We start from the raw sequence: 23,583 nt of genomic DNA on the forward strand, positions 1-23,583 counted from the left end.
GGCCTAGCTATGTGTGACGCAAAAGTAAATGAAGCCATGTGGGCCCCTGAAATGGCGGCTGCCTGACCTCTACACTGGGACAATGGGATTGTGGGGTAACTGCGTTGGCGTTGCACACCGTCGCAGTAGGCAGTCGTAGACCGCAGTGCAATGCTGCATTGGTTAACATCGGACCCTATGGGTCCCAGGAGCCAACTAACAAGTGCGCTGGCGGTGATGATACGCACCGCTGCGGACGTCACCGCCATTTTCTATCTGTTCAATCACTAGATACCTGACCTTCGACAGGAGAGGACCTACAATGCCAGTGCTGCTGTGACCTCGGTCTGGAAGCGACGATGGCTGCTGCGTCTGGGGAAAGGGCCACTGCCTTCAGTGCTCAGGAGTTGGAGAAACTAGTAGACGGGGTCCTCCCCCAGTACACGCTACTCTACGGTCCTCCAGACCAACAGGTAAGTACACAGGGAGCACGTTGTATGGGCTAGGCCTGGGTGGAGAGGGCTGGTTGTAAGAGGGAAGGGGGCTGAGTTCAGGGAACCTGATTGCATGTGCCAAATGGCAAGGGTAGGGAGGGGGGACACTTACATCTACGGTGCAGTTGGTAATGTTTTCTCTTCTTCCCTTGTGCATGTCATGTAGGTCACCCACCAGAAGAAGGACATTTGGCGTGCCATCGCCAAGGACGTCTGGACCCTGGGGGCCCACCAGTGACGGGGCACCCTTTGCCGGAAGAGATGGGAGGACATTCGCCGCTGCAGCAAGAAGACGGCGAAGGCTCAGCTGGGGATGGCCTCCCAACGTGGGAGGGGTGCCCATCGCACCATGACCCCCCTGATGTTCCGGATCCTGGCGGTGGCCTACCCTGAGTTGGATGGGCGCTTGAGGGCATCACAGCAGACACAAGGGGGTGAGTACAACCTCATTCTGCGGACTTTGTGCGCAGTGGAGGGGTCTGGGTGGCGGAGGAGGGCTGTGGGTGTAGGTAGGCCAGGCAGATATACATAGACTAGGCCCCTCTGTAATGCAGGCCATGTGGCACTCTACCCCACCGCAGCATAGTGCCAAGTACAGGTATAGATGCCCCTGTGACATCCATGTGTGCAGATGTCCACCATAGCCATAGCCATGTAGGCCAGATCCCAGGAATTGCATCTGCAGAGGCCAGGAGCACGGCGTAGTGCAGGGGGCAGCTGTGTCTGTATTGTCCGCCAACGGTAGCAGTATGCCATGCACTCAACCTGTTCTTCTTCTGTCTCCCCCCCCCACTTTTTGTGCTTTTCCTGCTCTTTTGTGCATCAGCATCATCAGGCGGAGGTACAGTGGCACCGGAGCACGTAGGAGCTGCATCCCACATGGCCATGGAGGACCACACCACGGACTCTGAATGCACCAGTGGGACGGAGGGCGAGGGGAACTTCACGACGGCCACCAGATCACCAACCAGCGACATGGACTCGTCTGCCGATGGGAGCTCCCTTGTGGTGGCAGCACCATCTGTGCGCCCCACTTCTACAGGTACAGCCGCCACCTCCCCTACCAGCACCACCCTCCCAGCAGCCCCTCAGTGTTCGCCCTGTGCCCGCTCACCCAGGAGGGTGGGCATCACCTTCGCCCCAGGCACCTCAGGCCCTGCCCCAGTCACCCCTGCTGTCCTCAGTGAGGAGGCCATTGACCTCCTCAGGTCACTCACTGTTGGGCAGTCTACCATTGTGAATGCCATCCAGGGTGTAGAAAGAGAGTTGCAACACGGTAATGCATTCCTGGAGGGCATTCATTCTGGTCAGGCTGCCCTTCAGCGAACCCTGCAATCTCTGGCCTCAGCACTGATGGCAGCCATTGTCCCTGTGTCTAGCCTCCCCCCTCCAACCTCCTCCACCCAGACCCAATCCCCTGTACCCCAGCCCATCCCAAGCACACCTACAGACCAGCATGCACACACGTCAACACCCAAGGGAAGCTCTGGCAAACATAGGCACCACACAACCGACAGGCACTCAAACAAGCATCACACACATGCAGACACACCAAAAGCCACTGCCTTCACTGTGTCCCCCTCCTCGTCACCTGCCTCCTCCCTCCCAGTGTCGTCTACACTCTCACCTGCATGCACTACATCTACAGGCACCAGGAATCGCACCAGGACACTCAGCACCACAACCCGCTCACCTGCACTCACCACCTCCACTCCCATTTACACGTCCCCTGTGTCCTCTCCCAGTGTGTCTGAGACGCCCCCACCCAAAGTACACAAACGCCGGCAACCACACACCCAACATCCATCCACCTCACGACAGCCTCCAGTACCTGCACCCAAAACACCTAAAGTGACACCTCCTACAACCACCTCCTCTTCCTCCACTCCCAGACCCCCTCCAACTACCCATCCCAGTGTTTGTCAGAAACTGTCCCCCTGTAAAATTGAGCTTTTTGCCCCCACCCCCCTCCAATTCATCAGTCCCGTCGTAGCGCCTCAGTCAAAAAGCCTCTAGTACCAGTGGTGCCTGTTCAAGGTGTGTGAAGTGCACCGGCCACTAGGGCAGGCAGTGTGACCCGGAGCCAAGGCAATGGCAGCCCACCCCCTGTAAAGGCTCTGAAATTGGAAGGTGGACGACGGGACCGTGTGCAGACTCCTGGAGGCAAAACAACTCACAGGGGTTCCAGGGGGATTGCAGAGTTAGCTGTGACTCCTGCAAAGGTGGGGAAGGGCCAGAGGAAGTCTGCACAGCCTGGTGTGAGCATCACGGCGGAGAAGGGCGGCATCCTTCCCAACGGTCGGGACGCCACCGCCAGCACCGTCGTTCCTGGTCCGGAGACCACCGCCAGAGTCAGTGCCCAGGAGGGCCCAAGTATCGTCACTGGTCAGGAGACCACCGCCACTGCCGGAGTCAGTGCCCAGGAGGGCCCAAGTATCGTCACTGGTCAGGAGACCACCGCCACCGCCGGAGTCAGTGCCCAGGAGGGCCCAAGTATCGCCACTGGTCAGGAGACCACCGCCGGAGTCAGTGCCCAGGAGGGCCCAAGTATCGTCACTGGTCAGGAGACCACTGCCGGAGTCATTGCCCAGGAGGGCCCAAGTATCGTCACTGGTCAGGAGACCACCGCCGGAGTCAGTGCCCAGGAGGGCCCAAGTATCGTCACTGGTCAGGAGACCACTGCTGGAGTCAGTGCCCAGGAGGGCCCCGGCTGCCACAGCCCAGCTGGGCAATGAGGGAACGTCATGCCACACACCAATGCCCAGTCCAGGGAACGTCATGCCACACATCAATGCCCAGTCCTGGGAACGTAATGACACACACCAATGCCCAATCCAGGCAACGTCATGCCAGACACCAATGCACAGTCCAGAGACCGCCATGGCAAAGCACCGCTGAACAGTCCAGAGACCGCCATGGCAAAGCACCGCTGAACACTCGAGAACCGCCATGGCAAAGCACCGCTGAACAGTCCAGAGACTGCCATGGCAAAGCACCGCTGAACACTCGAGAACCGCCATGGCAAAGCACCGCTGAACAGTCCAGAGACCGCCATGGCAAAGCACCGCTGAACAGTCCAGCACCGCTGAACAGTCCAGAGACTGCCATGGCAAAGCACCGCTGAACTGTCCAGAGACCGGCATAGCAAAGCACCGCTGAACAGTCCAGAGACCGCCATGGCAAAGCACCGCTGAACACTCGACAACCGCCATGGCAAAGCACCGCTGAACAGTCCAGAGACCGCCATGGCAAAGCACCGCTGAACAGTCCAGAGACCGCCATGGCAAAGCACCGCTGAACAGGGCATGCACCGGGGAAGGATGACAAGGCCTCCACATCACGCATCGTTATCCCATGTGCAGCTAGGACAGTGATGGGAGAGGAACTGTCACAGGGAGACTAATCCAGTTTGGGCACCAGTCCCCCTACAGAACCAGTGGAGGCTGTTATCTACTTGGGATAACTGTGGCTTCGCACTCCCCAGGATGGTCCAGTGGGCAACCCACCCACTGTAGAGACTTGAGAGACTGTGGCTTTGCACTCCCCAGGATGGTCCAGTGGGCAACCCACCCACTGTAGAGACTTGAGAGACTGTGGCTTTGCACTCCCCAGGATACATCAATGGGCATGGAGCCCCGTCATGGATCTGGCTTTGCAGTCATCCGGCTGGGGTGCCCCCCCCTTCCCTTCCCCCAGAGGTGCCTGTAGTATTTCTATCTGATGCCTCAGCAGTGTTCTCTCCGTCTGTGGACAGGTATCTTTTGTGGGCCTCGCCCATGCATATTTGGACTAGTGATGCATGGACATTGATATGTGCATATCTGCACTACTTCTCGTAATGTATATACATTTGACTGATTTAATGATATATCTGTATATTTTTGAGACATCTATATTGCTACATTACAATGTTTGAACTGATTTCGTTTGGTCTTTGCATTCTTCCGGGGGGGTTGTGTGTTGTTCCTGAGATTTTGTGAATGCATTGGTGTGTGTGTTGTACTATGCGTGGGTGGGGGGGGTGGGGGCGATGTTTCGTGTGTGTCCCCCTAACTTTTGCCTCCTCCCTCCCCTATGTCGTAGGTGCAGTACTCACCGTTGTCTTCGCCGGCGCCAGCGTTGGTCTTCATAGATGAGTAGGAATACAAGGGCCGGTAGGATTTGCAATTCTGGCTCCATGGAGTCCTCCTTCCTCGTGGGATGTGTTCAGGTGAGCGTTTTCCCATTGCAGAAACTGTTTCCGCCGTGTTTTTATCCATTGTGAATCCGCCCCAGAAAAAGTGGCGGATTGGCGGGTTGTGATACTGTGGGCGGTGCATTGTCTTCCGCCTGTCTGTTGGCGGTGACCGCCGCACTGCTTGTCTGTACCACCGTGGCAGGCCGTGTGTTAAAGTGGCTGTCTTTGTTGGCGGTTTCCGCCAGGGTCATAATTCCCTTTTTTGGTCCGCCGGCCTGTTTGCGGTATTACCGCACCTTTAACACCGTCCGCCAGTGCTGTAATGACCACCTATGTCAGTACAGCCCCTGATGGCAGTCCTCTAGAGGGAGAAAAGAGGTCCTATGACTCCCCCAGACATCCCCTTGCAGGTGAGTGCAGTCTCTCACTGCACCCACCTGCATGGGGATCTGTAATACCCGATAAAAGTGCAGACAGGTTGCTGCCTGCACAATGAAACCTGGAACAGCTTTACAAATTACACTCTTTTTGAGACTTGAATGCAGCACAAGTTTCCGGCAGCCCTGGGGAAGCACATTCAACATCATAGGGTGCACGTTCTCAGTTAATGCAAGGTGCACCTCTTGTAAAGTGCATTGTTGTGCAAACAGAGAAAGTGCGCTCTTTGTACAATAGGGCGTCAGTAATGCAAAAAGTCACACTTATGTGCACTGTCAACATACACATGCAGACATCAAGCGTGTCACCTCATATATCCACAGACAATACACTGAACCGTGGAAATGTTTACATACATTGCACAATACACTACACAGTAAAATACACATTTGGCCCGTCGCGTCATTTTAAACAGACACACTGGCATAATACGTAATGCATTGCACCCGTCACAAAAGTCAAATGTCACACATTGAAGCCGATGCATCAAAAATACAGCATTGTGCATTGTCATTCATTGTGTGAAAATCATGCATTGCCTATTTTTCCAAGGATGCATTAAAAATATGATGCATTTGGTGGAAACTTGACAAATCTGCCAGGATATGATGCAATGGCTCTGCCATGTTGCAGACACGGTTACTGTCACTTTCCCATAAAGCCTTTTTGTCTGTGCTTGCTGGAGGTTGTGTCTTGTGGTTGCTGGAGGGTTTGAAGCTGTTTGTTGGTCTGTGCTGTCCCTGTTGTGTCTCTAACATGTGTTTTGTATAGTATAATTTTTATTTGTATTGTTTAGTACAGTGTATTGTCTTTTCAGTGTTATCTATTGTTAGGAGTAGTTGTGGGGGTCTTCAGTAGTTTATTGTTAGTTGTGGAAATTTATTTTTGGGGAAGGATATCTCTGGTAATGGCAGAGCATGCAACTTGTCCAAACAGGATTTTTAGGGGTTCCTGTGACTGATAACCCCCTACCTCCATGTTGCAGGACTCTTACCATGAGGGTAAGACTGCTGGTTTTGGACGATAGCACCACTGCATGTGGATGACTGAGTCGATCCCACACTATCTGGAGTCTGTCGGCCTAACCCTCTTGGCTATCTAGCAGCACCTCATCCAAACCTAGAAAGTAAAGGTGATTTGTGGCAGCTTGATGCATGACACTTCGACTTCTCAGGGAAGTCACGATAGAACAGATCTTACCCCTTTCTCTCATTTGCACAAGGTCTTATACATGCAAAGACAGACAGAGAACTGCAAGATATGTTTCAACATATTTTTTTGAAGCAATTGCATTCTATGTAAAAAAGCATGAGCTGGAATTCTTAGGAGAATGAAACACAAAACAATTATTATTGTGACTATGAGCGTGAAACAAATGAAAAGTCCCAGCACCGTGGTACACTAGTGAATCTAAAATCCCTCCCTACACATCTAGCATCTACATGAATGCATAGCAGGGATAGACCTTCTCTGCCCGCACTAGTCCCTGGAAGGAAACCCTGGCCAGATACATGAATAGTAAAACAGGAGTCTTTGCCTGTGGTCTCTTGACAGTCCTCCCAAGTGACTAAAGAGATGAGGCCATGTTCAGCAGAGCTGCGATGACATGGTACAGAATGAGATAGATGGCTGGAATGTCCCCTTTAATGCTATTCTGCCAGTGTGGTGTTTCTATAGTAAAACGTGTTGTGTTCTCAGAACAATCCTGACGTGACAATTAATCTTTCTGTGTAAGATTAACTTCGTACTCTTGGACAGGTAATTCTTGATAAACTATCATGTACAGTCTTCAGCAGAGACACAAGATGAAGGGCGAGATGTATGAAAAAAGCCTTTTGCAATTCGGAAATAGCGATTTTTGAGAAATCGATATTTCTGAGTCGCAAAATGCTATGTATCATATTTGCTATTCGGTAATAGAGATTTCTTAAAAATCGCAAATGCTATTATCGAATCGCAAATTGCGATACAGCCCCCATTCGCACCTATGGGCCTGTCGGGCCCTCCTCTGCTGCACCCCAAAACAATTTTGGAAGACATGTAAGGTGCACACATGCCAAAAGGGCTTGTGTGCGTTCCATGTCAATTTTAAAAATGCATTTTTAATGCATTTTAAAAATTTGCACATGGCAACCACCAAGGTCAACTTGGTGGTAATAGCGATTCCTTAATGCCCAATTCACATTAAGGAATTGCTTCATACATGTGCTTAAGGAATCGCAAATAAGGATTCCTTATCTGCGATGCCGCATTTAGAGAATCGCAAATTGCGATTCTCTAAATGGGGTCGCAATTTTAAGGAATCGCTATTTTATCGATTCCTTTAAATTGCGTTCAGAATGCCTTTCATACATTCTGAAAGGCCTTTTGGCATTCGCAAACGGGCATTCGCACCGTTTGCCAATGCAAAAAGGCTTCATACATCTGGCCTGAAATGTCTTGCAAAGGAATCTATAACAATGCCTGCATGGGAAGGCAGATTATAAAAATAATAAAACATCACGGCTAAAATAAAGCTATGCTAAAATAAAAAGGAATAAGGTAAAAGGGCTCAGACCACAGGCCCAAAGCTAAAATAAATGTGCCAAAGCAAAATGCTAATATGAACCCACGACATACCCAACATGATTGTCAGTGGGGGGTTGTATAATCCAGGGCTACCCAACCGAGGACTGGAAGACGAGGTGGGAGAAGGTGCGGCAGCACATGCAAAAGATTTTCAAGGTGGAATGCAGGATGCGTCACCTCAAGCATTGCTGGGCTGGGAGGCTGACCTCCTTGATTACCTCAGAGTTGAAGTGGGGAAGCTGTAAGTACACATATGCTGAGAGTTTATAGCTGAGTCTTCTTTGCTAATATATGATTTTTATTCTATGACTGTAAGGCTCACATATGTTTTAAAGTCAAATTGCCATTCCTCCTGCTAACTATGTTGATAAGAAGAAGCATGCCACAGAGGCATTTTAACACTGGGCTGGCAGTAGCCCACACAGACCATGTAGTGCATGCCAGTCCCAGAGGTGCTTCTTGCCCCTGCTGCACTGTGCAGGTAGTGTTGTTACTGGGCATTCCAGGTCATTAGTGACTCACAAATGTGTGTGTCAAACTCTGTGGTCCTCATTTCCAAATTTTTGGCATGGGGCATTTGAGCAAATCTTGCTGTGCTGCCCTGCTTCAAAAGGAAAGGGCAGGAATGCCCTGTATGAATGACATATGGAGCATTCCTGTCCTTTCTGCCTGAGCAGGTGCAGAAATTGGTGCCTTTTGCCAACACAGGCACCCTTGCACCATGGTGCAAGGGTGTCTGAATTATTGTCACAATTGATTGTGTGCAGGAAGGGACACCTTCGTGCACAAAAACAATCAATGGAGGCATTCTCCTCTTTCTATCAGAATTGGAAAAACACAATGAGAATTTAAGATGTTTCTCCTCGATTCACCTCCTCACTGGAGCCATGGAGTTATGATGCCTTCCTAGGTTTACATATTCTTGTGGCTCTGTGAATCTGTCAAACCCATGAGTGTTGCTTAGGAAAAGCCACTGCAATACACATGGAATGCATCCTTGTTGTAGAGTAAGGCTATGCAGCACTTTGTGCTGCCTTCCCTTTCTCCATTTCCATGAGGCCAAGCCACACAGGGTGGCTTTGCATCGCCTCATGAATATGAGTGAGATGGCTGCATCACCGAAGGATCATAAAAAAGGTGAGGCTTCAGGCACCCAGGTCTCTTGTAAATGAGGCCCAGTGTGTTACGGGTAAACACACACATGTAATTATGTCCAAATGTTTGACAGCCTGTTTGGGGCACATCTGAATATTTCTCCATGTTATGGCTTGTAGGTGGACTAGAACCTTACACAATGGCTGAGGTGGACATCCTTCAAGGATCCAGATGCTACCAGTGAGTGTCACCTGAATGGTTATTGTGTTGTGCAAGCATTTGTGTGTAATGTTGGATAATGTTTGCAGTGACATGTTAAATGGGCATCGCAATTCCAATTAAATAATTTGTTGCAGACATGGTACATCATAAATGGAATAGTCAAGATTGAATGTGCATTAGATTGTGACTAATGTCAAGGTGAATGTATTACCAATCTGTGCAGGCCCATAAAATAGATGGAGTGACAGAGGGGCCATGACCAAAATGCCATAGTCTGTTAAACTACTGGAGTCACCCACATTGCAACCTAAGTACCTTTTGTATTGCAATTCCAGACAGGATGTGAGCTTTCACACCTCAGTGAAGACAGAAAAGTTAAAGTTAGCTGGCTCAGATGTCAGACTTCCACACATGGTAATGCTGTTAAAGGCCTTACTCATGCCTTACAATGCCCCATTTTCCATGTTGGATACATAGACATACCTTTGGGCTGTCTTCTTATTAGAAATGTCAAGGTGTATTTGATCAAAGGCATGTCTGCAAGGCATTGTCATCCAACTGTTCATTACATAATCCACCTTCTGGTGGTGTTACCCATAATGGCTTGTAACAAAAAAGTCACCCAGGATTTCACTTTGGCTAACACTTGTTAGTTACATCACAAGATACTTGTGCATATGAGTTGTACAGCAAGCATGCATACACCCATCACATGGATATGCTGAATGATGATGTGCAGCAAGAAGACATTAATAGCTGACATGTAGGGACATACAAAAGGCAATGTAGAAATACACATGTTGTCACTTTAACTGCATTTGATGAGCCATAGAATGGTCCTCCAGGTGTTTACATTAGTCAATTTGGAGATGTATCCAACATATTTGTTTGATGTGAGTTAGCTAGCCAGCCTCCATTCATGTTTCAAATACCTGTAACATACTAAGGGCCTAATTTGAGAAAAGTGGTTCTGCACCCAGTGCAATGCTACTTTTCTTGCGCCTCTTAGCGCCCCCCTAACACCACCATGTGTGTACCATGTCTAAGATACGCACACCATGGCTGTAGTTAGGAAACTAGCATCATACGTTTTGACGCTAGTTAGGAACTTTGCAGGAATATCATAAACAATGTTAACACTAATCCTGCAAAGCCCATTGAGGCCCATTATGAAGAATGGTGTGCCTCCTCTTAACACCTGCTCTGAGCAGGCGTTAAAAGAGCTGAAATAAATGATGCAAAGAAATCTCTTAGATTTCTTTGAGCCTTTTTTCCCCACCCCCTAACGGGGGAACGCCCCCTTTGCAGACATTATGCCTGGTACAGGCATAATGTAGCGTAAAGTGTTAAAAAGTGGTGCAATACATGCATTGCGCCACTTTCTATATTTGGCGCTGCGACTTTGGCCTCATTGGGCCATATTTTGAGTAAATAAAGATGATGCTAATGTGGTGCATTGAGCCTGGAGTTGCATCCTTGCAATATCAGGTACACAATGTTGAGTCACAGTGCACGTATTTGCCAGCCATTGCTCACCGTACCTAGGTTAATGGCCATGGACTCAAGCCTGTTGCAAGCTGCAGAAGGAACACAAATGATCAATTACTAGGTACATGCATCCCATACCATGTGTATACAACAGCATTGTTCATAATCATTCTGCTTATTGACGTGGGTATACCTAGATTTGACCAGACAATGCAATTGTAATCGCCAACATTGGCAACACCTTTGTACTTTGTCATTGTTACATTTGGAGAAGTAAATGTATTTTTAGATGGATGGTCACTTTATACTTCAAGACGAACTTTGGGTTTTAGAGATGCCACATGTGATGTTTGAAATTCAATGAAGCATTATGATGATTGACACAGTTCCTAGTTACACTTTGTCTGATACATTTCATTCTGCTCCAACAGACAGCATGACCCCAGAGCAGAAGAAGAACTACACTCCATCCATTTGGAGCAGTGCAGGCACATCAGCCATGTGGACAAGGCGTACTGTAGGATGGTGAATCAATTTGTTGAGGAGAGAGCAGACAGCAATTGGCGCATAACACCACAGGGGTCAGCCACATGATTAGTCAGGCCCAAGCCAGGATGTCACTGTGGTCGAGGGAGGTGCCTCATTCACAATGCCCAGTACATCCACCAGTCAGCTTGCAGTATCACAACAGACCCAGTACCAACCCACTGGACATATTTCCACTTTTGAACAGCTGGTGCTGACTGACATGTCAGACCTGAAGTACTAGGAGGAAGCCCTGGAATACAAAGTGGAAAAGGCAATGCATTTGTTGAAAATGCTGCAGGAGTCTGTGCACCGCTGTGGGGAGCAATTGTAGGCCACAGGGACCCTTTCTGCCCTTCCCCTTGTTTTAGGTTTTATTTGCATTATACTGTTTTTATAGCACAGTTTAGGCATAGTTAGTGTAGGCATAGGTTAGATTAGGTCTAGAAGTTTTAATATTTTAGGTGGGGTTGGTTTATTGCTTGGGCATATGGCTGGGTAGGTTATTTAGTAGGTGGGGGTTGGTGTTTAGGCTATAGTAAAAAAATACAAATTAAGGAAACAAAATGCAAAACAATATATCATTGTTTAACTTAGTATGTTTAGGTAGTTTGAGTATAGGTATATTTAAGTTGTTTTTGTATGAATATGTGTATTAAGAAGGGGTCGGAGTTGATGTTTAACATGTTTTATATGTGAAGAGTAAGATAAGTTAAGATATTTGGAGTCACACACTGATGCCAGTCCCTTACAGACTCACACTTGCATCATTTGCTGTCACAGCAGTGTTGTTTGCTGGCAAGTATCCATTGATGTGCTGCCCAGCAGTGGTGTGACTTTATTCACCATTAACATTGACTGCATGCTACTTGTTGCACTTCATGATTGTGACCTTGAGTAACTACTTGCTAGTTTACATACACATAGGTGCACTAAATATACTTCCCTCTGCCTGTGTACGTTTGTCCGTGGCTTCATTACACGCATGACCCTTTGGGGAGTAATAGGTGACTTTGGCTCACAAAATCCACCATGTTTTACTTAGTCCAGACTCCAACAGACCTACAACACACAGGTTGAACTCAGTGCAAGTTTTTACATGTGCAAACACTTGTAGAATCATGGGCACAGTTCTTACGGCAACAACCCCAAAAATCGTTTTTGAGCCAATGGATGTACAGACAGAGTCCATGGGAGATACACTGCATAGGACATGTGGAGAAGAGAAGTGTGTCAAAGACGAAGACTATTAACAAATTGCAAATACAGAAGATAGGCTACATTGGCAGTCCTCAAATGGGTGAGATCAACAGGTGGGACAGCAAATTGAGGACAGTACCAGTTGGGAAGTACACTGGCATGGTTATCAACATTGGGCGAAGGAGGAACAGCAATTTGGCACAGAGAAATGCTACTGGACAGTTTTATGTTGGAAAGAGGTCAAGTCCACTTTTTTGTGTGTGGTGCTTCCCATGAAGGGGGTGGTGTAGGTGCAGGAGGCGACAGAGACACACCCCCATCAGGGGTTGAAGATGTGGAGCCCCAATCCACAGCAGCATTTCTCTGTGCCAATAAGTGAGGCAGAACTGCAATGAAAAGGGCCTGTTGGTTTTCCTGCACAGTACCAATCTCATGCTTGTAGGGGCCCATTGTGGTGATGGAAGTGTCCTGCTTCCACTCCATAAACTCAAGGATGTTGCAGATTGCCCCCAGCTGTTTGGAAACCTCACTGGTGCCACTTTGGCAAAGCAGTTGTTCATGCCCCTGACTCATGACACCAGCAATATTAGCCAGGGACTGTTGGAGTCCATTGAGCAGAGGGTAGGTGCCTTGCATAGAGGCCAAGGTGTCCTTATTGGGACTGAGGTACCTTTGGACTTCCTCTAGGGTACCTACCATGGTCTCCATCCCCACCTGCACCACATCTACCATCTCCCGCTGGACTTCTACTGCACGATGTTGGAATTTTATTTGGGGGTCTGTGGAGTCCAGGGTTGAGAGTGGGCTGGCAGGTATTGTTTGTTGGGTGATAGGTGGATCCTGTGGAGACCCAGCAGTTCTCTTAGCCATTCTGGCAACAGCAGGTGGTGTGGAAAAGGAGGCCAGGATTTGCCAGAGGGTGTCTTGGTCAAGGGTTTTCAGGATGTCATCCTCAACCAGATCGTCATTCTGGACAGGCAGCTGCTCAAGAGGTTAACGGTGTCCTATGTTAGATGTTGACGTGAGCAGTTTGATTGACAATATACATTGCTACTATTTGACTTTCATTACAACATTGATATGTAGGATGTCTGTTTCATGGAGGTATGATGAGACAGTTTCCCTTCACTGCCGTATGCTACCTCTTCACCCAGGACCACATCACATTTAGGATGTTGCACCCCAATGGGCTCTCCCCTGTCATCCCTGGCCAGCTGCAACACAAGTGTGACACTGTCAGACACAGCAGTGCATGTGTATTAGTTGGGCTATCGTGCAGAACACAATTCCAGTCTGACCTCCTTGCTATGTAATGTCTCCTCATTCAGACACAGTGGCAGTTCAACCAACTCAGCCAGCACTTAGTGTACTGCACAACCATGGGTCCACTAGGGCCACACATCAGCTTTGGTTTCAATACAAATGGTCCTTGGATGTGCATCACTTGCATTAATACTGACCCAGTCAGATTTAGTACATACCAAAAGGTACAAAAAGGCCAAAAAACGCAGCGCTATAATTACAAAGTGGCGCAATGCTTTAATTGCACCAATTTGTAACCCCTCATGCCATATTATGCCTGTGCCAGGCATAATGTATGCATAAATAGATTTCTTTGCCTCATTTTTTATCGGCATTCTTAACACCTGCTAAGAGCAGGCGTTAAATGGAGGCTCCCATTGCATTCAGTAGGCCTCTGGATACTTTGGAGGATTAGCATCAACATTTTTTACGCCAATCCTGCAAAACGCCGGACTAGCGTAAAAAAATAATGATGCTAGTACCCCTGACTACCACCATGGTGGGCCGTATTTTAAATACAGTGTGCACATGGGGTGCAATTTTTCATACATTTGCCCCTATATGTTTTCAACCACTCGTAATGCATCAGCTTCTTCATCCCTCTTTATGGTATCTCCAATAGTACTGTCACCCCCATTCTATTAACTCACTCTGAAAGGTATACAGACGACCCACGTAAGGTCAATATTTTTCTCACACTGCAGTTTACACTTTCTATACAATCCTTCAATATTACATACCACAGCATTATAAGTTGTCTTTGTTTTATCATATGAGTCACAGGAAGCAGTAGCTTGGCCAGGACCATTGGTGTCTTAGAGCAGCCCCCCTCTATAGTGTAAATGTAATTACACTATAGTGTAACTGTCCTTGACGAAGCGGCAAATCACTTTTCTGCGAGTAGCATGCTTCTGCAGGACCCTAAAGGATTAGTGGTGGATTAGTATAGGAAAATATGAGTTAATTTGAGCGGTAGACATGTGAGTCTCTTAGTTGGATTGAATAGGATAATGAAGTGATAGAACAGGGAAGAGTCTAGAAAGTGTATCCGGGAGATCATAGTAATAAGATGAGGTTTAGAATGAGAAAAAAATAAGAGATAGAGGAGGGAAGAGTCTCTAGAAAGGGGTTAGGGAGATCTTAGTAAAAAAATGAGGTTTAGGATGAGTCAAAGGAGGGATGCATGAGGGAAGAATTTAGAAAGGGTTTTTGGGAGATCATAGTAGTAAAATGAGGTTTTGTGAGAGTCAGGAAGGATAGAGGAGGGAAGATTTTAGAAAGGGTTTCTTTGGAGATCACAGAAGTAGAATGAGGCTAAGGATGAGTGTGAGAGTGGAGCTAGAATATATTTTGAAAGAGGTATAAGGTAAGACAGAGTAGTGCATTGGAGAGAGTGAAAGTTTATTTTCTCCTGCAATAGGAGTAAAGTAATAAATATATAGTTACATGACTACATGGAAAGGGCATATATGTATAAGGAAGATAATATATTGATACTTAAAGTTGTATAGTATAAACCCAGAGTTTCAAGTGTTCCTGTACTTGAAGGTAATTTATTTGTGTACTTTTATAACTCATTTTTAAAAACACTTTGAGACAGATTTTCGAGGCTCTAGCATCTCCTTGCACCACATTAGTGTAAATTTGTATGCTAGTGTGGCTCAGGGAGGCAATTCTTGCAGTGCAATATTTACAAAGTGGTGCAATGAATACATAGCGCCACTTTGCGACCCCTTGTGCCACATTAAGCCTGAGTCAGGCATAATGTATGCAAGGGGGCGTTCCGGCATTAGGAGGCCTGCAAAAATGGTGCAGTGAAATCTACGAGATTTCACTGTGCCATACTTGGTGTCATTTTCAGCACCTGCTCAGAGCAGGCATTAAAATGACGCACCCATTGAAATCAATGGACCTTCTTGCAATTTGTTATACTAGCCTCAACATTTTTGATGCTAGTGTAGCAAAGCAGCACAATAGCATCGAAAATGTTTATGCTATTGTGCTAACGACTGCCATGGAGCGCCGTACTGTAAATATGGTGCACACATGAGGCTATATTTATACTTTTTGACGCAAAACTGCGCAGACGCAGTTTTGCGTCAAAAGTTTTACCGCCGGCTAATGCCATTTCTTTGCGCCGTGCGGGCGTCAAATTTCTACTTTGACGCACAGCGGTGCAAACCACAGGTGCGACTCATTGTTTTTTACTCAAACCAATGCGTCACGTCATAAAGAAAAACTTTAACGCAGCGAAAATGACTGAGCCAGTTTACGATGTCACAAACCGGAAAAGCGCAGTTTTTTGACACAATAGCGTCAAAAAGCGGCGCAACCACAGCAACATGTGCTAAGGAGAGCCAAAATGGATCCCAGATGCTTGCACAGACACCAGGAAGATGACAACAGACCAGGAACCAGCCAGGAGGACCCACACAAGACCCAGGACAGGGTGAAGAAGAAAAGAAAGTGTCGCTTCAGTGCAGAAGAGCAGGAAATTCTGGTGAAAGAGGTGACGGAACACCAGCACCAACTGCTTGTCACCAGAAAGTTGCCAATTAGTAGGAGAGAGGCAATATGGCAACAAATTGTTGACAAGATCAACAGTGTGGCAGAAGTACGGAGAACAGTCATCGAGTGCAAGAAACGCTGGCATGACTGCAAGCGCAGGACCAAGGAAAAGATGGCCAGGAACAGGAAGGCAGCACTGCAGACTGGAGGTGGGAGTCCAGCACCGCAAGAGGCCCTGGACCACATTGAGGAGCTGGTGGCAGCCGTCATCCCTGAGGAGATCGTCACAGGGATTCAAGGACATGACAGCGCAGACTACCAGGAGACAACACACATGCAGGTAAAGTCGCACAGGCAACTAAAATGCCTAATTGTTAACTGAAAGCAGGGGGGGACATAGCGACTACAAAATGCATGGAAGTCATGATATTCAGGGAGTGGCATTGTTAAAGGAGCACTGTACGGAGGCATGGCCCATTCAGAGGAAACCTGGGACACAGTACTACACTACACCAACAACCTTTGCATGCGGGAATGCTGCCATGCCAAGGATGTTGGAAAGGTAAAGCCAGGCCAGGAGGGTAGGGTACAACGTAAAACTGGCAGCTTGTCACACGTCAGCCAGTATTCTCCCTGCATGAACTAGGGCCCAATTAACAACCTCTGGCCATATCTTCAAGTGGAATTTAACATTGACAACAGTTGCCATTGCCACCTCTGCTGTTTGTGCAGGTCAAGTAGCTAATCGCAGTAACGTCCACATGGATCAAACACACCCAAATTAGAGGGTTCAGGATGACAACGTTATCAATCCCCTGAAATCAATACAAATGTTCCAATCCTGTCAAATGTGATTGTCCATAGTTGCTACAAACATCAGCCATTGTCATAAACATTAGGAGGTATACAGCACTAATGTCATACCCATGCTGCATATGTCAGGGTCCACCCTGTGCCTGGGTCACAATGCAACATCCCAAATGTCATACTGCTCAGACAACAGCATTAAGGAGGAGGAAATATGTAACTGGTTACAGAAATACACCCCCACAGTCAGAGGAGGAAATGGAACACTGCTAGGATCATCAGTGCAATCCAATGTAGCACACATTTCCCAACGTCAGCAGTACACATTACCAATGTTGACATCCGTATCGTGCCATACTAATGTTATACATAGTATATGCTAGATCTCAGCAACATATAAGTGGATGTGAAATATCAGAAACTGGTGCAGTTCCAGAATGTTAAGTGTGGTGCTAGTGCCATCAGAACACCCACAGCCAGTGAAAGGCCTTTCCATGAGAATGGAAGTAGACGGAGGGTTGAGTAGGACAAGAAGGTGGCAATTCACAATTTGGCCAGAACCAACACCTAGAGAATGTGATGCTGACAAGTCCTCAAACTGACCACAATACATGTGACATGCAGGTGGGGAATAGGCCTGGGAGAATGCTAATATGAAAGACAGGAACAATGAACAGGAACCGAGATCACAATGTGGAATAATAGGAAGGCAGGCCCATTACAAATCCTACAACACAGACACACTAATTGTACCATATCTCATTGCAGAGGACGATGGTTCTCCTGCGGATATGCCGGTTCAGGAATACCCTGATGACATGGATGACGAGCTGACAAACATCAGCCAGCAGACCCTCCAAGATGTCCTTGGAACCCTCCAGACCCCACCTTCAGTCACAAGGAGGAGCACAGAAGTAGCAGCCATCCCAGAGGACCCACCCACCACCCCAATTGTACGACCTGCCAGCTCCAATACAGCTGAGGACTCTGACGACACTGGCACCAGCTTTGAGAGAACTGTAGTTGGAGTACAGCGGGAGCTGGCCAAGGAGGTGCGGTGGGGATGCAAAATATGTCAGCTAGCCTAGAGGGGGTGTGTTCGGGCATGATGTCAACTGAAGAACAGGCAGCAGCCATGCAAGGGCGAACAACAATCTTGCAGGAACTTGAAAAACTGTTGAAGGAAATCAGCACAGCTGTAATGGAGTTGACCCAACACCTACAACAACAATCCTGTCAACATGTGCACAAATGCAATATTGAACCCCTAAGGGCTGACCTGGCTGCCTCCCACAGTGATGTGGCTGCTATTCTTAAGAACCAGCAGCTCCTCCTTGCTGCAGTACTGCACTTAATAGCCCCACAGTTGGCAGCTACCGGGATGCCGGGATGTCTGACTCCACGTCTTCAAACACTGAGGTGTGTGTTGCCCCTTCACAACCACCACCACCAATGGCAGAGGAGACAACACACACATCAGAAGATGAAGACGTGGAACAGATCACCTTCACCCGTAAGAGTACCCGGTAGCACTAGTCCCTGCCACATGGTCACCTAGGTCTTGTGCTTTGTAACATGCCAGTCTTGCAATAACTGTTCTCAAGCACTGTTATTCAGCCCACTGTTTATCTTGTGACCCTGCCCAGTGATTGTCTCTCACTAACTCAGTGGCAAATCCTGTCCCTCTGCACTGTCTGACTCTTCACCCCAGCATGTCCAATGACATGTCCTTTTGCACTTGTGTAGGATCACAATGGAAGATGTCACACTAATGGACTCACAATCATGGACAATGTACATATAGCACTACAGCACTTTAAAATAAATAGCACTTACACAACAACTTTGTCTCTGTGTAATGTGACACATCAACCGAGAGGTAGATCAGTGATGTTTACCTCAGGTCAATGATTATTGAATGTCAATACACCTGACCTGAACGAATGTTGACTGATAACTATGCACAGTGGTCTGGATTGTACCATCATCTGCCCTTCCTGAGGGTTATTTGAGAGGAAAATATAAACTATACAACATAATGCTGTATTGGACAGAATAACGCTTCCTCAAGGGATGTCTAAGCCAAAAAATATTGCCTTCAAATTTTTCTTCAAGCCAAAACTTACACATGTGACATTTGACCCAAATGTTACCTAACACACACCATACTGCATGAATAAATGTGTATGAGTTTACATACAAAGATGTCACTGGGCTGATCATTGTAACAAATGATAGATGTGAGTTATGTATACCATACTACAAGAGAGCATACTACCACTCACCTTATAAGGATTGGACATCAGGCTGCAGGCAGGCTTAACACAGTGTTCTCAATACCAAATCTGGTAGCAAAGTATGTGACATTGAAAACATGCATCAAAAACTAACCACACTTTGGGATCCATAGTAACCGTGAGTGGTGGGTGCAATGGATGGCAGAATATTAGCAAAGTAGCTTTGGTGTAGCTGCCAATGTAACAGTTCAGTTGGGATTTGGTTGCAGCATGGGACACAAAAGCTAATACAAAAGAGACACTGTTCACTCATGCCAAGGCCCTGATCTCCAAGCATGTGACACATAGTGTAAAGGGTTACCTAAATATTTATTAAACAATAAAAACAGAAACTAAAACCAGGGGAAAAACCTTACCTAACCTAACCTATTCTAACTACACATTACCCACAACTGGCTCTAACTAACCTAAGCTAAACTTACTTCACATTTAACGAAACGATTTAAACATCAACCCCCTACCTCCCTTATAAGACAGGACACATGGAGGACAACATATACTAACCTAAACACATACTATCTTATACTAAACAAATATATATTTTTTTTAATTTTTTTATATATATATATTTTTTTAGGAACACCAAAACCCCAACATCATCGAACACACATAATAAAAAAGAGATATTAAAAGTATAATACCCCCACCCCCCACCCACTACTACTAACTAAACTAACAGCCTATACTAACCTAACACTAAGCCCCCTAAATCCACTAATTAAAAGAACCAGGAAAGAGGAGGGAGGGGAGGGAATCATGGGTGAGGGTATATTGTCTACAAGTTTGCTCTCCGCAGGGTCTTTTTTATGGCACGCACCCTCCAATTTACTTGTGCCACCTCCTGCTGCAGCCTGGTCATTTTCCGCAATATACGGTCCAAGTTCCTTTGCATCTGTTGAAAAGCTGCCGGGTCCATGACTGCAGCAGGGGTGGTCTGGGTGCCATTGGAGGAAGTATGTGCCCTTGTCGTCGCCATGTCTATAGGAGGAGGTGCAGGTGGTGCTTTGACAGGTCTTGGAGCAGTGGAGGTTGATGGTCGAGCAAAGGTGCCTGCTAAGGTTGGTGCCACCTGGGTAGTAGTAGTGGTGCTGGTGGTGGTGGCTGTGGTGGACATGGAAGGGCCCCCTTGGGCAAATGCCCTCCACACTCCGGAGGCTCTTTCATGGCGATGACGCCTTGCCGTGTTGCGGAACCCCAACTCCACATCCAGAATGTGGCGGTAACACATCGCCCTGCACTGAAACTCCCAAATCTGGATGGGATTCATATTGGCAGCTGTTAAAACAAATAGAAAACCAAACATTAGGTACTTCATTGTGTGATATGGCTCCAGAAGTAAATCAGACAATACATCTAATGTACCAGAAACAGGCCATATCATCATACAGATCACGGATTGTCCCTGAGGAAGTACATGCCAATGCAGGTTACACATGTCCTATCAAACAGCACAGCAATACTCTAAAATATGGGTAACAACTTGAATGACTTATGCATCATTGTTCAGCCATTTGTCAGGTAAAACAAAAATGCTGCAAGTCCTCCACCACTGACAGGTCAACTAATGACTATGGGCCAGATGTAGGAAAAAAACATTTTGCGGGTGCAAATTGCGAGTACTAGCGACTCGCAATTTGCACCTCAGAAAATGTTGTGCAGAAAGGTGTCTCAGACACCTTCTGCTACTCGCTTTGGGGTCGCAAAGACCCACCTCATGAATATTCATGAGGTGGGTCGCAGTTTGCGACCCCATAGCGAGTCTAGGCACTCACGGGGATGGTGGCCTGCTGGAGAGAGCAGACCACCATGTCCGTGACTGCTTTTGAATAAAGCAGTTTTTTTTTTTCTTTTTGCAGCCTGTTTTCCTTAAAGGAAAACGAGCTGCAAATAGAAAAAATCCCGAAACCTTTTTGTTTCGTTTTTTTTTCAGAGTAGGCAGTGGTCCATAGGACCACTGCCTGCTCTGAAAAAATATTTTTGTTTGCATTCACAAAGGGGAAGGGGTCCCCTGGGGACCCCTTCCCGTTTGCGAATGAGTTACCATCCACTTCAAGTGGATGGTAACTGCGAGTTGATTTGCGACCGCTTTTGCGGTCACAAATCAACTCTACATCGCGATGCGGTCGCAAACAGGAAGGGCACACCCCTTCCTATTTGCGAGTCGGAAACACATTTTGCGAGTTGGTTCCGACTCGCAAAATGTGTTTCTGCATCGCGTGAGTCCTTTTGCGCCTCGCAAGCGGCGTTTTTCGCCGTTTGCGAGGCGCAAAAGGCTACCTACATCTGGCCCTATGTTCTTGATGACAATCAAGGGCCACAAGATCTGCGAGTTGTAAATGGAATTGCCAGGCTAGAATGCAGTTGCTAATCATGAGTGGGTATCCTAGGTTTGGACAAGTCACTTACAGATTTACATGTCTGTGTACTAAACTTGGATCCTAAGTCCTAGGTACACTTTTCACAACCCTATGCCTGTGCCTGGGGTGGGGTGGGCAGGCAACAAATACTTTCAAACAACAAAGACACCCAGGAAGCTTGGGACAGCTGTACATGGGTTTGGGCAGCCCACCACAGGTAAGGAGGAAGTCCAACTAGGATACAGCCAAACCTTGGACAATACCATCCACACTTATGTTTGGAAATGCAGACCATTGTTAACATCATTTCCTACCAGTAACACATGACTTACAACAAGCAGATAGATGCAAGCACACATCTGCCCATGAGCTGCATGCACACCTAGGCCATTGTACTCAAGTGCCTCATACTCGTAGCACAAACTGTGGAGCTGCATGCTGCTAGGAAGTCAAACATACAGTCAAACATGTTCATTAGTGAATTGGGAAGCTGAAGTCTGTGGGTAAGACTTTGGCATCCCTATTCCGTAAGAATCAGGGTCTGACTTGCTGACTAAATCACAAATATGGTCCTCTGCTCATTTTAAACATAAAATGGCAGCTTCTATGCTGTACTAGGCAGCTGCAAGGGCAGTGCATGTTCAAATGGCTGGTCTGCATGGAGGTGCTCACAGGTGTGTGCAGCTTCAGTCTCTCACAAGTCCTGTAGGTGAGAATCAAGTTCAAAGGGCCAACAGTACCTTTCACATGGGAAGCAATGTACAGGTGATTACAGGTCCTACAGACTACAAGGCAGTGCATTATTTAACCAGAAGTCCATGTAGACAGAAGTACAATGACTATGGCATACCATACTAAAGAGGGAAGCACACTGGATTTACAATGTGTGACAGGGTGTGTGTAGAGGAGGGATTATCTGGGTACACATATTCCCTTTCCAGGGACCTCTAAAGAAGGGTGGGGTGAGACAGGGAACATGGGTGTGGCAGGACTTAGGACCTGGGCTGCCATGTGCAGGGGATGTCTTGTGAGCAATGTTAGTCATACCTGGGGCACTTGTGCTATCAATTTGCTGCTTATATGGAAATCTTGTCACACATAGTCCTTGCAAAGATAGCTGATGTAACACTTAGCTGCAGTCAAGGGTTTGGTCATACCTTCTTGTCATCCAATGCAATAGCACATCCAGTGCCTCATGTATGAGGCATTTGTTTCCCTTATTGACTGATGCTGTCTTAGTTGTATGCCATATGCTGCGATGAACCATGTTTCCAACATGTATGTGTGAAATTGCTGTGGTCCTCTGCTATTGCTCTTCAAATGTGAAATGTATAGGATATAAGTCATTTACAGTGTGTGTGAATTTGGCTGTACATTCATACGCATCAAATTTGATGTGGATTTTTCTGAATCCTATTCTGTATTTCTGCAATGCTCCATGAGGCTATACTCTGATTCTGATAGTTAGGGATAAAGTTATGCAAAAATGATTATCCAGACCATGATATAGTGATTAGAATAGGTGTTTATTGACATATGGTAAGACAGTGGTGATGGATGAGTAGAGTTAAAATAAATTTTGGACAATATGTTGTCTCTGACGCAATCCTGCAGTTGTGTTTGCATGGTCCCCCTCATGTTGATGGACAGCATCCTCCTCTTCCTCCTCTTCAGGTATTTGTGGGTTGGGTTCATATAGGGGAATGGTGCATCTTACACATATGTTGTGTAGGATGGCACAGGTCAAAATGATTTTGCACACCATTTCTAGTGAGTATAGGAGGCTGTCTCCGGTGATGTCAAGGCACCTGAATGTTGACTTCAGGATGCCAAAGGTCCTCTCGACTATGGTGCGTTTCCTCCTATGTGCCTCATTACAGGCACGATCTGCTGCAGTGCTTGGGTTTGTAAATGGGGTCATGATCCATGGCTGGATCTCATACCCCTGATCAGCTGAAAGAGAAAATGAGTGAGGACATGTTGATGTAGCTTGCACCATGATTATCACTTTGCATAGCAGTTGTTCTCTTGTCTGTGACTCATCTGTGTTTGTGTTATTGTGTGGAATCCTAGGCTTCTAGGATGTACCATCGGCATTGGGTAGTTTCCTTATCTGAACAGGTGTT

Source organism: Pleurodeles waltl, chromosome 1_1, assembly GCF_031143425.1.
Source record: "Pleurodeles waltl isolate 20211129_DDA chromosome 1_1, aPleWal1.hap1.20221129, whole genome shotgun sequence".
NCBI lineage: Eukaryota > Metazoa > Chordata > Amphibia > Caudata > Salamandridae > Pleurodeles > Pleurodeles waltl.